We start from the raw sequence: 16,762 nt of genomic DNA on the forward strand, positions 1-16,762 counted from the left end.
TACTATATACAGATTACTATACTATATACAGATCACTATACTATATACACATCACTATACTATATACACATCACTATACTATATATACATCACTATACTATATATACATCACTATACTATATATACATCTCTATACTATATACAGATCACTATACTATATACACATCACTATACTATATACAGATCACTATACTATATACACATCACTATACTATATACAGATCACTATACTATATACAGATCACTATACTATATACACATTACTATACTATATACACATCACTATACTATATACAGATCACTATACTATATACAGATCACTATACTATATACACATCACTATACTATATACAGATCACTATACTATATACAGATCACTATACTATATACAGATCACTATACTATATACACATCACTATACTATATATACATCACTATACTATATACACATCACTATACTATATACAGATCACTATACTATATACAGATCACTATACTATATACACATCACTATACTATATACACATCACTATACTATATATACATCTCTATACTATATACAGATCACTATACTATATACAGATCACTATACTATATACACATCACTATACTATATACAGATCACTATACTATATACAGATCACTATACTATATACACATCACTATACTATATACACATCACTATACTATATACAGATCACTATACTATATACAGATCACTATACTATATACACATCACTATACTATATACAGATCACTATACTATATACACATTACTATACTATATACACATCACTATACTATATATACATCACTATACTATATACACATCACTATACTATATACAGATCACTATACTATATACACATCACTATACTATATACACATCACTATACTATATACAGATCACTATACTATATACACATCACTATACTATATACACATCACTATACTATATACACATCACTATACTATATACACATCACTATACTATACACACATTACTATACTATATACACATCACTATACTATATACACATCACTATACTATATACAGATCACTATACTATATATACATCACTATACTATATACAGATCACTATACTATATATACATCACTATACTATATACACATCACTATACTATATACAGATCACTATACTATATACACATCACTATACTATATACACATCACTATACTATATACAGATCACTATACTATATACAGATCACTATACTATATACACATCACTATACTATATACAGATCACTATACTATATACAGCACCAGTCCCATATACATAAGTTAGTCCATTACGCCCAATGTTTACCCTGCGCCCCCCTGTCCGGTCTTTCCCCCCATTGTTCCCGGTGCAGCCCCCACCCTTATGGCAGCAGTGAGGGGTCTGACCTGGGGCCTCACACACAAAGGATCCGGAGCAGGAGGATCCACTGACCGATCTCCTGTCCTCAGCGCTGATCCTCATCCCAGGACATAGTGATCCGCTCTGCTGGGACACGCTGCCGCCGGCCGGGGGGAGGGAGGGAACGGAGACCCCGCCCGGGGAGGAAGGAGAGGGGTGTGCGGGGCAGGAGAGGGTCAGCTGCTGCAGAACCTCCTGGGATGATTGACAGCTGCCGCCAGTGATGGACAGATGAGATGCAGGACTTCATGGGATAGAGGAGAGGAGTGGTATTTGTAGTAAGTGATGTCTGATGACTGACAACTGTGAAGTATGATACATGGATGATTGACAGCTGTGATGTATGACACATGGATGATTGACAGCTGTGATGTATGACACATGGATGATTGACAGCTGTGATGTATGACACATGGATGATTGACAGCTGTGATGTATGATACATGGATGATTGACAGCTGTGATGTATGATACATGGATTATTGACAGCTGTGGTGTGTGATACATGGATGATTGACAGCTGTGATGGATGATACATGGATAATTGACAGCTGTGGTGTAGGATACATGGATGATTGACAACTGTGATGTAGGATACATGGATGATTGACAGCTGTGGTGTATGATACATGGATGATTGACAGCTGTGGTGTATGATACATGGATGATTGACAGCTGTGGTGTATGATACATGGATGATTGACAGCTGTGATGAATTATACTAGAATGATTGACAACTGTGATGTATGATACTGGGATGATTGACAGCTGTGGTGTATGATACATGGATGATTGACAGCTGTGGTGTATGATACATGGATGATTGACAGCTGTGGTGTATGATACATGGATGATTGACAGCTGTGGTGTATGATACATGGATGATTGACAGCTGTGGTGTATGATACATGGATGATTGACAGCTGTGGTGTATGATACATGGATGATTGACAGCTGTGATGAATGATACTAGAATGATTGACAACTGTGATGAGTGATACTGGGATGATTGACAGCTGTGATGTATGATACTAAAATAATTGACAGCTGTGATGTATGATACTAAAATAATTGACAGCTGTGATGTATGATACTAGGATGATTGACAACTGTGATGCATGATACATGGATGATTGACAGCTGGGATGTATGATACATGGATAATTGATATTTGTGATGTATAATAATAGGATGAGTGACAACTGTGATGTATGATACTGGGATGATTGACAACTGTGATGTTTGATGCTAAAATAATTGACAGCTGTGATGTATGATACACGGATGATTGACAGCTGTGATGTATGATACTAGGATAATTAATAGATGTGATGTATGATACTGGGATGATTGACAGCTGTGATGTATGATACCAGGATAATAAATGTGATGTATGATACTAGGATAATAAATTTGATGTATGATACTAGGATAATTAATAAATGTAATGTATGATACTGGGATGATTGACAGCTGTGATGTATTATACTAGAATGATTGACAGCTGTGATGTATGATACTAAAATAATTGACAGCTGTGATATATGATACATGGATGATTGACAGCTGTGATGTATGATACTAGGATGATTGACAGCTGTGATGTATGATACTGGGATGATTGACAGCTGTGATGCATGATACGTGGATGATTGACAGCTGTGATGTATGATACTGAGAGGATTGACAGCTATGATGTATGATACGTGGATGATTGACAGCTGGGATGAATGATACTGGGATGATTGACAGCTGTGATATATGATACTCGGATGACTGACGTCTGTGATGTATCAAAATGGATGATTGACAGCTGTGATTTATGATGCTCGGATGATTGACAGCTTTGATGTATGATACATGGATGATTGACAACTGTGATGTATGATGCATGGATGATTGACGTCTGTGATGTATGATACTAGGCTGATTGACAGCTGTGATGTATGATACTGGGATGATTGACAGCTGTGATGTATGATACTGGGATGATTGACAGCTGTGGTGTATGATACATGGATGATTGACGTCTGTGATGTATGATACTAGGCTGATTGACTGCTGTGGTGTATGATACACGGATGATTGACAGCTGTGGTGTATGATACTGGAATGATTGACAGCTGTGATGTATGATGCCAGAATGATTGACAACTGTGATGTATGATACATGGATAATTGATATTTGTGATGTATGATTCTAGGATGAGTGACAGCTATTATGAATAATGCTAGGCTGATTGACAGCTGTGATGTATGATACTGGGTTGATTGACAGTTGTGATGTATAATAATGGGATAATTGACAGCTATAATGTATGAGACATGGATGATTGACAGCTGTGATATATGATGCTCGGATGTTTGACAGCTGTGATGTATGATATGTGGATGATTGACAGCAGTGATGTATGATACTGTGATGATTGGTAGATGTTATACATAATACCAGAATGATGGAGAGCTGTGATGCATGATGCTAAAATAATTGACAGAAGTGATATGATACTGGGATGATTGACAGCTGAGATTTATGATACTAGAATGATGACAGATATGATGTATGATATTAGCATGATTGACAGCTGTGATGTATGATACTGGGATGATGGACAGTTATGATGTATTATACTAGAATGATTGACAACTGTGATGTATGATACGTGGATGACTGACAGCTGTGATGTATAATACTGGGAGGATGGACAGCTGTGATGTATAATACTGGGATGATATACAGCTGTGATATATAATACTGGGATGATGGACAGCTGTGATTTATGATACTGGGATTATTGACAGCTGTCATGTATGATAATAAGTTGACTGACAGCTGTGATATATGATACTAGAATGATTGACAGCTGTCATGTATGATAAGAGAATGATTGACAGCGGTGATGTATGATAAGAGAATGATGGACAGCTGTGATGTATGATACAAGTGAAACAATGTGTCTAATATAAGAATGATTGACAGGTTATGTGTCTGATATATGAATGATTGACATGTTATGTGCCTGATATATGAATGATTGACAGGTTATGTTTTTGATATAAGAATGATTAACAGGTTGTGTGTCTGATATAAGAATGATTGATAGGTTATGTGTCTGATATAATAATAATTGACAGGTTATATATCTGATATAAGAATGATTGACATGTAATGTGTCTGATATAATTATAATTGACAGGTTATGTATCTGATATGATAATGATTGACATGTTATTTGTCTGATATAGGAATGATTGACAGGTTGTGTGTCTGATATAATAATGATTGACAGGTTATGTGTCCAATATAGGAATGATTGACAGGTTATGTGTCTGATATTAGAATTATTGACAGGTTATGTGTCTGATATAATAATGATTGACATGTTATGTGTCTGATATAGGAATGATTGACAGGCTGTGTGTCTGATATAATAATGACTGACAGGTTGTGTATCTGATATATGAATGATTGACAGGTTGTGTGTCTGATAAGTGAATGATTTACAGGTTGTGTGTCTGATATGTGAATGACTAACAGGTTATGTATCTGATATGTGAATGATTGACAGGTTGTGTGTTTGATATGTGAATGATTGACAGGTTATGTGTCTGATATAAGAATGACTGACAGGTTATATGTCTGATATAGGAATGATTGACATGTTATATGTCTGATATAAGAATGATTGACAGGTTATGTGTCTGATATAATAATGATTGACAGGTTATATGTCTGATATAAGAATGATTGACAGGTTATTTGTCTGATATAAGAATGATTGACGGGTTATGTGTCTGATATAATAATGATTGACAGGTTGTGTCTGATATAGGAATGATTAACAGTTTGTGTCTGATATATAAATGATTGACAGGTTGTGTCTGATATAATAATGATTGACAGGTTGTGTCTGATATAATAATGATTGACAGGTTGTGTCTGATATAATAATGATTGACAGGTTGTGTCTGACATATAAATGATTGACAGTCATGGGGGGATATTTATTAATATTTATTAATAACTGTGCAGAGGAAGAATGGTTCAGTTGCCCATGACAACCAATCAGATTGCTTCTTTCATTTTTAAAGAGACCTGTGAAATATGAAAGAAGCGATCTGATTGGTTGCTATGAGAAACTGGGCAAGTTTTCCTCTGCACAGTTTTTGATAAATCTCCCCCTATATCTTGCCCTGTATACTGTAGGCAGAATGTATTGTATGAAGTCATTCTCATTACATAATGATCCTGGTAATGGCCGCTTCATCCTGATCTCACCTACACAAACAATTTCAGATCCAGTCTCTATTTTTCCGCCAATTCTAGTAGTGAGCAGACAGAGCGGGGGAGGGATAATAATTTCAATTGTAAATTATTGTTTCATCCTTTAACACATCTGTAATTCATGGCCAAATTGTAAATGTTCACTAACCTGCTGACAGATGCTGATGGCGGACATTACCACAAGAATTATAGGACCTTCAATATGACGCACCTGTCAGGTATTGTTTATCTATAGTTCAAACTTATAAAATCACCTTTTTGTTTTTCAGCTAAGTGTCAAGGAGGCGGGGCTGACACATCTCTTCGCTTTCCCTCACCTCCCAGCTACTCCTTTATTAAAAGGGTAAGGGTGGGGGATATGGTTTTATTTTGCTTGATAATCTCATTAATGTAAAGAGCCCTGTATATCAGATGTCAGTCATGGCGGGGGGGGGCTGGAATGTGAGAGCGAGAAAGCGGTGCCAGGCTGTGGCACTTTAGCAGCTGAGCTCCACCTCCTTGACACTTGACTGAGAAGTAAAAAGGTGATTTTATAACTTTGGCAGATTTTGGCAGATTTCACAGTGCAAACAACCTCTTTAGAGGGGAACCGCATTAAAGGGGTTATGCAGGAAAAAACTTTTTTTTATATATCAACTGGCTCCAGAAAGTTAAACAGATTTGTAAATTACTTCCATTAAAAAATCTTAATCGTTTCAGTACTTATGAGCTTCTGAAGTTAAGGTTGTTCTTTTCTGTCTAAGTGCTCTCTGATGACACGTGTCTCGGGAAACGCCCAGTTTAGAAGCAAATCCCCATAGCAAACCTCTTCTAAACTGAGCGGTTCCCGAGTCACGTGTCATCAGAGAGCACTTAGACAGAAAAGAACAGCCTTAACTTCAGAAGCTCATAAGTACTGAAAGGATTAAGATTTTTTAATAGAAGTCATTTACAAATCTGTTTAACTTTCAGGAGCCAGTTGATATATATATATATATATATATATATATATATATATATATATACATATATATATATATATATATATATATTAAAAGTTTTTTCCTGGAATACCCCTTTAAATCCTTGCCATATGACAGGTCAGACGATGACATTGGCAGGGATGATTTCAGATGCTAATTCCCACAAGGTAGTACCATTAGCACTTAGCCGGCCGCTGTGACCCCCATTAGTGCTGCTCTCAGTGGGCATTTTCAGCACAATAGTTGAGCCCTAAATGGCCCCTGATCTTAAAAGTACCCCGACCCCTTTTGTTTTAGGAGTCTGTAGGGATCTAAACTCTCAATGATGTCAGATCTGAGATGTCTCTCGGACACTAGGGCAGGATGAGATTTGGTGGAATCCCCCTTTAATTACGCTGTCATTATGTCTGGGTTCTGACATAGGGACGGAGCATTAGAATGCAGAGCACTTAGACGCGCACATTAATATTAATATGGGGGCACATGTGGCCGAGACCGAGCGTCTACAGACGGCAAAACTCAATTAGGCAAGACCTTGGAACAGCCAAGATATTAACTCTTTCTTGCCAAGCTAATTCTCCGTATTGCGCATTACGTTTGCGTTCTAGTCTGCCACCCCCCCCCCCCCCCCCCGGTTCTCCGGCTGTCTTGCAAGAACTACAACTCCCAGGATTTAAGTTTTAGGTCAGTGTTTTCCCAGACAGAATGGGGGAGATTTATCAAAACCTGTCGAGAGGAAAAGTTGCTGAGTTGCCCATAGCAACCAATCAGATCGCTTTATTTCAGAGGCCTTTTCAAAAATGAAAGAAGCGATTTGATTGGTTGCTATGGGCAACTCAGCAACTTTTCCTCTCGAAAGGTTTTGATAAATCTCCCCCAATGTCTCCAGCTGTTGCAAAACTACAACTCCCAGCATGCCCGGACAGCCTCCGGCTGTCCGGGCATGCTGGGAGTTGTAGTTTTGCAATGGCTGGAGGCACCCTGGTTGGGAAACACTGCCTTAGCACAATGGAGGAGATTTATAAAATCCTGTGCACAGGGAAAGTAGAGTAGTTGCCTATAGCAACCAATCAGATCGCTTCTTTCATTTTTAATAATGGCCTCTGAAAAATGAAAGAAGCGATCTGATTGGTTGCTATGGGTAACTGCACCGCCCTTCCTCTACATAGGTTTTGATAAATCTCCCCTAATGTTCCCAAACTTGCGGCTCTTCAACTGTTGGAAAACTACAAGTCCCAGCATGCCCTGACAGCGAACGAGCAAAGACATGTGAAAGGCTGGAGGATAAGGCTGGGTTCACACTACGATTTGTAACTACGGTTCCCGTATACGGCTGGGAGGAGGGGGCGGGGCTTAATCGCGGAGCCCGCACTCGGCGCCCGAGCCGACCGGTCTATGCGGAGCCCGCACTCGGTCTATGAGCCGACCGGTTCACTCCGGTCGGCTCATAGACATGCATTAAATACGGTTCCCCTATACGGCTGAGTGCGGGCGCCGCGATTAAGCCCCGCCCCCCTCACTCCGGTCGGCTCATAGACATGCATTAAATACGGTTCCCCTATACGGCTGAGTGCGGGCGCCGCGATTAAGCCCCGCCCCCCTCCTCCCAGCCTTATACGGGAACCGTAGTTACAAATCGTAGTGTGAACCCAGCCTAATTCTCCTTCAGTATTGTTTTTTTTTTCTTTCTTAGGCTGCGTTCACATCAAGATTTCTCCATCCGACTTGAGTACCAATTTTATAACTTAAAATCGTATGAAATCGTAGATAAAGTCGGATCCATTGACCTCCATTAAAAAATCGGATCAATTACACTCATCCGATTTGATCCGCGTCTGATTTCACACAATTTTTGTTCGGGTCTGAAATCGGGTTTGACCACGCTTTCAGACCTGAACAAAAATCGTGTGAAATCGGATGCGGATCAAATCGGATGAGTGTAATTGATCCGATTTTTTAATGGAGGTCAATGGATCCGACTTTATCTACGATTTCATACGATTTTAAGTTATAAAATCATTTACTCAAGTTGGATGGAGAAATCGTGATGTGAACGCAGCCTTATCTTTTTTCCAAGTTCTCAGTCTTTTTCAAGGTCCTGTTCTTAATAAGTTTCTTTTCCCGTAGCTGACCTCGCTTGCTGAAGAATTGAAACTTTTTGTTAAAACTACAACTATTGTACCAACCATTTACTTGCGTCAACTCCCCAAATTGATAGATACGCCCTTCGCTTTTATATACTGATGTTTGATAAAAATAAAGACAGAGTGTTTTCCTCATACCTACGTGTCTGTCATCTTTTCCCATGAGGGAGACACTCTGCTGGCGCCAGGGAGGGTCACACAAACCAAGGTGGAACCAGGGCACTTATGCCAGGGGCATATAGTGAGGAGTAACAGATCCTTTCAACATGTAGATATAAATGTGAGGGGCCCCATAGCGGAAGATATAATTGGGACCTTTGGTGTGGGTCCTTGTTTGTAGGATCTGTAAGGCTTTTTAACACCTATTAATAAAGCGCCCAAATAATGCACCCGATCTGGCCTGCTCCCCCTCTCTCTCACATAAGAGCCCCTTCACACTACAGAATGTAAATTCCGTAGGATATATGTTTCCATTTGCAACGGGTGCTGCCCAAATCAATTGGTGCTAGTTCACATTGACGGATATTCTTTGGGCGGAATCCGGAAATTTCCAAGTATGCATGGTGCAGCCGAATCCCACCGAAAACAACGGCTCCCCGGAATTACCAAGCATAATTCTGCCCGGAAACTCCGTAGTGTGAACGGGCCACATGTGCACGTACATTAAGACGCGCACACCTCCTTAGGGTATGTTTGGCCCGAAAACACGGGCGGACATACCACACATTTGAGAGTTCGGCGGGCAAAAGGACCTCTCTGGAATGCGCAGCCTTATAGACGGCAATGCGTTTCCGAGCAAAGTCCGCAGAAAGGATAGACAGGTCTATTATTACTGGGTACACCAGAATTGGGAAACATCTGCCAGGGAAATTCCACCATGTGAACACTGTGGTGAGAGCAGTGTACACAGACCGGGTAGGAGACAATTTGACATGGTCTAGCGAGACCAACTGATTAGGTCTTTCACTCTGGATGGAACGGAGGGGTGCTCTTGTGTCCTTGCGCACGTTCTTGGTGACATTACAGACAGCACATTCACTGCAACATTTCTCAATGTCGCTCCGCATTCCAATCCAATAGAATCTTCGCCTGACAGTAGCTTCGGTCTTGTGGACTCCAAAGTGTCCCGACTGATCATGGTATGCATTGAGGACCATCGCCGCGTCTCTTTGGGGAACCAGAATCTGATGAAGTCAATCACCAGAAAGCAGATCAAAAGAATTTCGGCACAACAGCCCTTTGTGTACAAACAGTCGCTTCCTCTGTCGCCACAGATGTTTCAGCTCATAATCACACTGGGCCCGGCGTAGACGGGCTGGTACCTTTATCGCCAGAAGGTAGTCCAATAGATCCCCCATGACTCGACTTTCATCTTGAAGAGTCTTCCAGGTGTACAGGTAACCTTTTCGGACCTGGGTTCACCGTCCATCAGGGCAATCACAAAGTTCTGGTTCACGAACCCGTTGATAAAAATGGGGCATCTCCACGTCCTCCCACACGTCTTCGACAGGTGGTTCTTCACCGGGAGTCATCCGAGACAGTACATTAGCATTGACATTCGACTTGCCGCTTCTGTACTTGATGGTGATACTGTAATTGGCTAATCTTGAAGCCCAACGTTGTTCGATGGCACCCAACTTGGCAGTGTTCAGATGGGCCAACAGGTTATTATCCGTATAGACAGTAATTGGTGTGGCAGCCAAGTAGTCTTTGAACTTTTCGGTCACTGCCCATACCAGGGCAAGAAGTTCTAACTTGAATGAGCTGTAGTTTGCAGCGTTCTTCTCTGCTCCTCGCAGGTTACGACTGGCAAAGGCAACTACTCGCTCTTGCCCTTCCTGGACTTGGGACAGGACAGCTCCCAGACCTTCTAAACTGGCATCGGTATATAACAGGAATGGCTGACTGTAGTCTGGGTACGCCAGGATGGGTGGTTCTGTTTCTTGCTCTTTGGCCCATTCAACAGGTAGTTTCCCATTGTAGTTCTCCTTCCCTGTACCCCGTAAGAGAGCTGTGAGGGGTTCTGCAATCTGGGCGAAGTGGGGAATGAAGCGGCGGTAGTAGCCAGCAAATCTCAGGAAGCTCCTGACATCTTTCACCGCGCACGAGGTAGCCCAGTTCTTGACAACTTCCACCTTTTCAGGATTGGGCTGGACTCCCTCGGTGCTGACAACATGACTCAGGTAGTGTACCTGAGGTTTGAGCAAGTGACACTTTGACGGCTTGATCTTAAGCCCATGCTTGATCAGGACTTGGAAGACGTCTGACAGGACTTGGAAGACGTCTGACTGAGGTGTTCCTGGTAGGACTTGTAATACAGGTACAATAGGACACTTTTAAAATGTAGATGGCCCAGGCACCTTTCCATCAAATGCTGAACTGTAGCAGGGGCATTACATAGCCCAAATGGTATACTTTTAAACTCGAACAGTCCCATGGGTGACACGAATGCGGTCTTCTCCCGGTCTTCCACAGACATGGCCACTTTCCAATATCTGCTGATTAAATCCAGGGTGGAGAAGTAAGCAGCAGACCCAATGGCTGTGAGTGACTCCTCGCTCCTTGGCAGAGGATATGCGTACTCAAACTCTTATGTGTGACATTGTTCAGTTTCCTGTAGTCGACACAGAAGTGGATGGTTCTGTCTTTTTTCTTGACCAGGAATAAGTGGATTCTGACTTTCTTGGATGACGTCTGCCTCTTTCATGTCGGCCAGCATCTTTTGACAGTCTGATACATGCCTGGCGCGAACGGGCGGTGTCTTTCCTTGATAGGTGGGCTGTCACCATGCCCAAAATCTGTGGAGTGTTTGCTAAAAGCTTCATGGTAAATTTTGGCGACATTGATGACTCCCTTGACATGATCTCTTAGGGTAGTGTCGTCTCCAACTTGTGTCCACCAGGGCTTGGGAGGACTCGTGCTGGATCCTTCAGCCACTTGGGCTGCACGCAGTGAGGCCACCATACGTTCTGTTAAGATGTCCTTTGACTCTATGAGATACAACTAAGCTACACAGTAGCAGCATCAGACAGGTTGACTAACCGGACTGGAACTCTCCCGTTGGTGACAGTGACAAGGATTCTTGCAGCTCGGACAAGAGGGTAGTATTCTAGTTGCAGAGGCTCCAGCATGGCTTGATAGTTTCTATTCTTGACTCTGTGTTGGGTTGCAAGGTCACCGACCGGATGTCTTGTACTCGAATTCTGCAGATTTCAACTTGCTTGTTGGCAAACTTCCGCTCTGCTTGTAGAACCTTCAAGTGGTGCAGCGCAGCTTGCTGGCCTGAAGGGGATATGGGGAAGAGAGGCATGCAAAGCATCTACTATTTCAATAAAACAGTTTTTCATAATGTTCATCCCCAATATAAATTCAGCAAACCCCTTATCTGTCACATTAGTTACAATCACTCCCTGCCCGCTAAGTACATGCTTTCCCAGCTGAATGGTTGGCTCCCAGTATCCATGTCTGGGGATGGGTTGCCCATTACCCGCAACTACTCTGAAGTTAGCAGTTTACACAAAAAGCTAGCATCCCAATGCTATAGTAGACACTTATGACCCTGTATCTATCAACGCCTCCAACGGTACACCTTCTACAATAATTTTTACATTGGGGCAGGAGGCGACATAGAGTGAGAGCCTGACTTAGGTGGTACGGGGATTGGACCTGATTACTGTTTTATTGAGGGCCGGTCTGCGACCTCAGGGGAAATCAATTTAAATCCCAACACTGCATTTTCCAATGTCCTGGTTTATTCAAATAAGTTACAAAAGGGTCTTTGAGTCCCTAAGGGTCTATTAGGCGGTGGGTTGTGTGGGGTTGAAATTGCGGGGAGCAGGGGCAGGTTTTCTGGGTAGGGGTGGTTCACGGTCAGGTGGGGCGGGCAATGGGGAAACAAGTGCAGGGGGCCTTGGGGACACTGAAGGAGGCTGCCTGACAGGACAGCGGGAACACGGGGTAACACCTCCCATACTGGGCCACCACAGTACACTGTGTGAACATTCCCTTATACTTTTGTAGGCTCTTTGAGCTATCCAAAATGCTACACACTCCAATATGAGGTGGCGTAGATTTCCACTATAATTTACCCCAATTTATGGTGTAAAGGAAAAGTTGATCAGTCGCCCATAGCAACCAATCAGATCGCTTTTTTCCTTTTTAAAAGGGCCTGTAAAAATAAAATAAGCTTTCTGATTAATTGCTATGGGCAATTGGGCAACTTTTCCTCTGCACAGGTTTTCATAAATCTTCCTCATTTATAGTAAATCCCACTAAACAGTCTACTTTCTCTTTAACATCTACCTGTCCTTTTAAAAAAAAACTTTTGACATCTCCTAGAGACATGCCAAAAGTTTTTACCGTGCAGGTTCTGAGTGTTCAGACCCCGACCAATTGTTAGAACGAGCGGAAGAACAGCGCGGCTGACAAAGGCAATCCCATAGACTAACATTGAAAGTTTGTCTCTCTTTGGGCGCTCTTCTCCCAGTTAGTTTTAGCCAGCCGTTCATGGTCAGAACTCTCAGACCCCGACCGATCAAAATTTTTTACATGTTTTTACAACATGTCATAAGCTTTTTTTTTAAAGTGATAGTTCCCATTTAGCGTAGGGTCACACGTAATGGATCCGCAGCATATTTTACGCTGTTGATCCGCCCGTGACCCGAACCATACCGTGCCTCCAGCTGTTAGAACTAACCCGAATCCCCCTTGCCCCCCGGCCTGCTCACAGCTGCAATACGCCACTTCGAGCAGACACACAGGGGGCCTGTGGAGCAGCCACAATGTCTGAGTACACTATGAGTGGCCGCGCGCATGCGCAATGTACTCAGAAATGGAGGCTGCTCCAACATGTCTGACTACAAGTCGCATCTCTCAGGCCCCAGGTCTGCTAAGAGTGGCGTATTACAGCTGAAAGCAGGGCGGGGGGCAGGGGGGACATGGATTTGGGTTAGATCTTACAGCTGGAGGCACACCATAGGTCGGGTCACCAGCGGATCCACAGCGTAAGATACGCTGCGGATCCGTTTCGTGTGACCCTACCCTTAAAGTGTTACTGTTGCCCACACGTTAAAAGTTCTGATCGCATCGGGTCACACTCCTGACATTTGCTGCGATTGCTAGTTATAGGCCGGTAAAGCGGGCAGCAGCGATGTTCACTCCCCCGTCGACAGAGCCGCCCTATTTTCTGTACAAGTCAGCATAGGCTTATACAGAGTGCTAGGACCGCTTGAACGTGCACGTCATCGACGGCAATGCCTATCCAAGCAGAATCCACCGAAAGAAGAACATGTTCATTCTTTCAAAGGAGTCCGGAATGGAATTTTCTGCCGCCGAAATTCAGCCATGTGCACGATGCAGCAGAATCCCATTGAAAACAATAAGAGGTTGTTGCACTGAAAGCATTCCTGTTTTGCGCAAAAATGTGCAATTCCTTTCAACTTTCCACCACTAAACACTTTAAAGCAATGGTCCCAAACTGTGGCCCTCCAGATGTTGCAAAACTTCAACTCCCAGCATGCCCAGACAGCCAACAGAAATGCACCAACAATTGCAACTTTTTAAAAAAAAAATGTTACCTTTTACCAGGAAACCCGTAGATTAGGGATTTATAAAATACCCTAAGGTCCCATAGACACATAGAGGGAGGTTTATCAAAAGTTGCTGAGTTGCCCATAGCAACCAATCAGATTGCTTCTTTCATTTTAGTAAAGGCCTCTGAAAAGTGAAAGCAGCGATCTGATTGGTTGCTATGGGCAACTCAGCAACTTTTCCTCTGGACAGGTTTTGATAAATCTTCCCTTGTGTGTATCCAAGAAGTCTGTGGGCATAACCATGGATTTCTGACACACACTATCATTCTGTATGTCGGTGTTTCATAACCAGGGTGCCTCCAGCTGTTGCAAAACTACAGCTCCCAGCATGCCTGGACAGCCGAAGGCTGTCCAGGCATGCTGGGAGCTGTAGTTTTGCAACAGCTGGAGGCATTCTGGTTGGGAAACACTGCTGTATGTTGTAGACTTAGTGCAGAATTAGTCTCATCCTGTGGGGCGAATCTGTGGCCTATCTACCCCCGGTCCTTGTATCTGAGGAAGGGGTAACATTGATTCCCCACAGATGCCCTGGTCCTTGTGTCTGAGGAAGGGGTTGCTGGGGGCTCGTCCGGGATATTAAAGGGAATACCCCAGTCCTCGTGTATGGAGATGGTAGAGGTGTAGTTTGCAGCTTCTGGGCCCTGATGCAAAATCTGCAACAGGGCCCCATATGCCAATTATAATACTGGTCTCTAATAGGGCAGATGAGCTTGGGGGCTCTCTTAGGCACCAGCAATCCCCCCCCCCCCCATGCGACTGCTACCTCTATAGCTATGCCCCTGGTAGGCTGGGTTCACACCACGTTTTTCAAATACGGTTACCGTACACGGTTTTCCGCTAAAAAACGTATGGCAAAAACCGTATGCAACCTTATACAACCGTATGACTCCAAATCAAAACGTATACGGTTTTTCCCCTGTACGGTTCTATCCGTTTCCATCAGTTTTTGCGTGCGGTTTTGCTATTTTGTTGGAATCAGTTTTCCAGCAATTTAATAAAGTTACTATTGTTCTATTAAAATTCCAATCTGCGCATGTGTCAACTCCAAAAACGGATTAGAAAAACCGTATACAACCGTATTCTGAAATTCTGTGTACGGTTCTCATAGACAGCAATGTTAAAAGAACTGCATACGGTTCGCATACGGTTTTCCAACCGGAGGCAAAAACGTGGTCGACAGCGTTTTTGCCTACGGTTGAAAAATCGGCAAAACCGTATCCGAGGCAGAACGGATGCAACCGTACACAACATTTGGAATACGGTTTACAATGCATTCTCTATGCATACGGTTTCGGATACGGTTGTATACGTTTTTTGGAGGAAAACCGTGTACGGTTACCATATTTGAAAAACGTGGTGTGAACCCAGCCGTAGAGGGGTATCATGTCTGGAGATAATAGCGGGGGTTTCACCCCTGACCTCCCCTCTATTATCCAGACTTGCCGGCTGCTTCCCTCAGAGATAACAGCCAAATTTGAAGCAAGTTCTACAACTAAACAGGAAATGTTAAAATACTGAATTGTCAGGATTTCGTGCTCAGACTTGAGTTCATGCCTCCGCGCCTGCGACAACTTCCACCCATCAATGCATTTTTTTCTCTTTCATTTCCACATTCTTCACTGAGAAGGAACTGAGACAGAACCAAAACACTGCAGCCCCGATGTAATGTGGAGCAAATGTGGAGCCCCTGCCTAATAGTGATCCCATAAACTATAGACCATATATTATATTCATATTTTTATGTCTTAAAGGGGTTATCCAGGAAAAAACTTATATATATATACTGGCTAAGAAAGTTAAACAGATTTGTAAATTACTTCTATTAAAAAATCTTAATCCTTTCAGTACTTATGAGCTTCTGAAGTTAAGGTTGTTCTTTTCTGTCTAAGTGCTCTCTGATGACATGTGTCTCGGGAAGCGCCCAGTTTAGAAGCAAATCCCCATAGCAAACCCCTTCTAAACTGGGCGTTTCCCAAGACAGGTGTCATCAGAGGGCACTTTGACAGAAAAGAACAACTCAACTTCAGAAGCTCACAAGTACTGAAAGGATTAAGATTTTTTAATAGAAGTAATTTACAAATCTGTTTAACTTTCTGGAGCCAGTTGATATATATATATATATATATGAAAAGTTTTTTCCTGGATAACCCCTTTAAGCCTATCAGGCTGTATTTGTGCGAGGGGCATCGATCTCTTCTGCCCCCCTACACTTCTAGGCGGGGTGTTAAGGAGTGGTGTGTAGGGGGCAGGGGTATATAACACCCCTGCACCTACTGGCGGAGCATTACATGCCGTTTTTGCGGACGTTGCTGTGCCCGGCAGGGAGTACAGAATTCAAATCTCCCGCCATTTTTGA

The 16,762-nt window shown here is 42.5% G+C and overlaps 1 protein-coding gene across 2 annotated transcripts in view; it reads right to left on the reverse strand.

Annotated features, from left to right (window-relative positions):
• LOC130290471 (beta-1,4-galactosyltransferase galt-1-like) overlaps window positions 1–1,674 on the reverse strand; it is a 68,503-nt gene extending 66,829 nt beyond the window's left edge. Inside the window, exon 1 of one of the 2 annotated variants that reach the window (XM_056538146.1) lies at window positions 1,412–1,674. The gene's annotated coding sequence lies outside the window, so the exon portion shown is untranslated. The remainder of the gene's footprint in view (window positions 1–1,411) is intronic. The other variant, XM_056538144.1, reaches the window with a different exon arrangement.
• Window positions 1,675–16,762: the final 15,088 nt, after the last annotated feature.

Source organism: Hyla sarda, chromosome 9, assembly GCF_029499605.1.
Source record: "Hyla sarda isolate aHylSar1 chromosome 9, aHylSar1.hap1, whole genome shotgun sequence".
NCBI lineage: Eukaryota > Metazoa > Chordata > Amphibia > Anura > Hylidae > Hyla > Hyla sarda.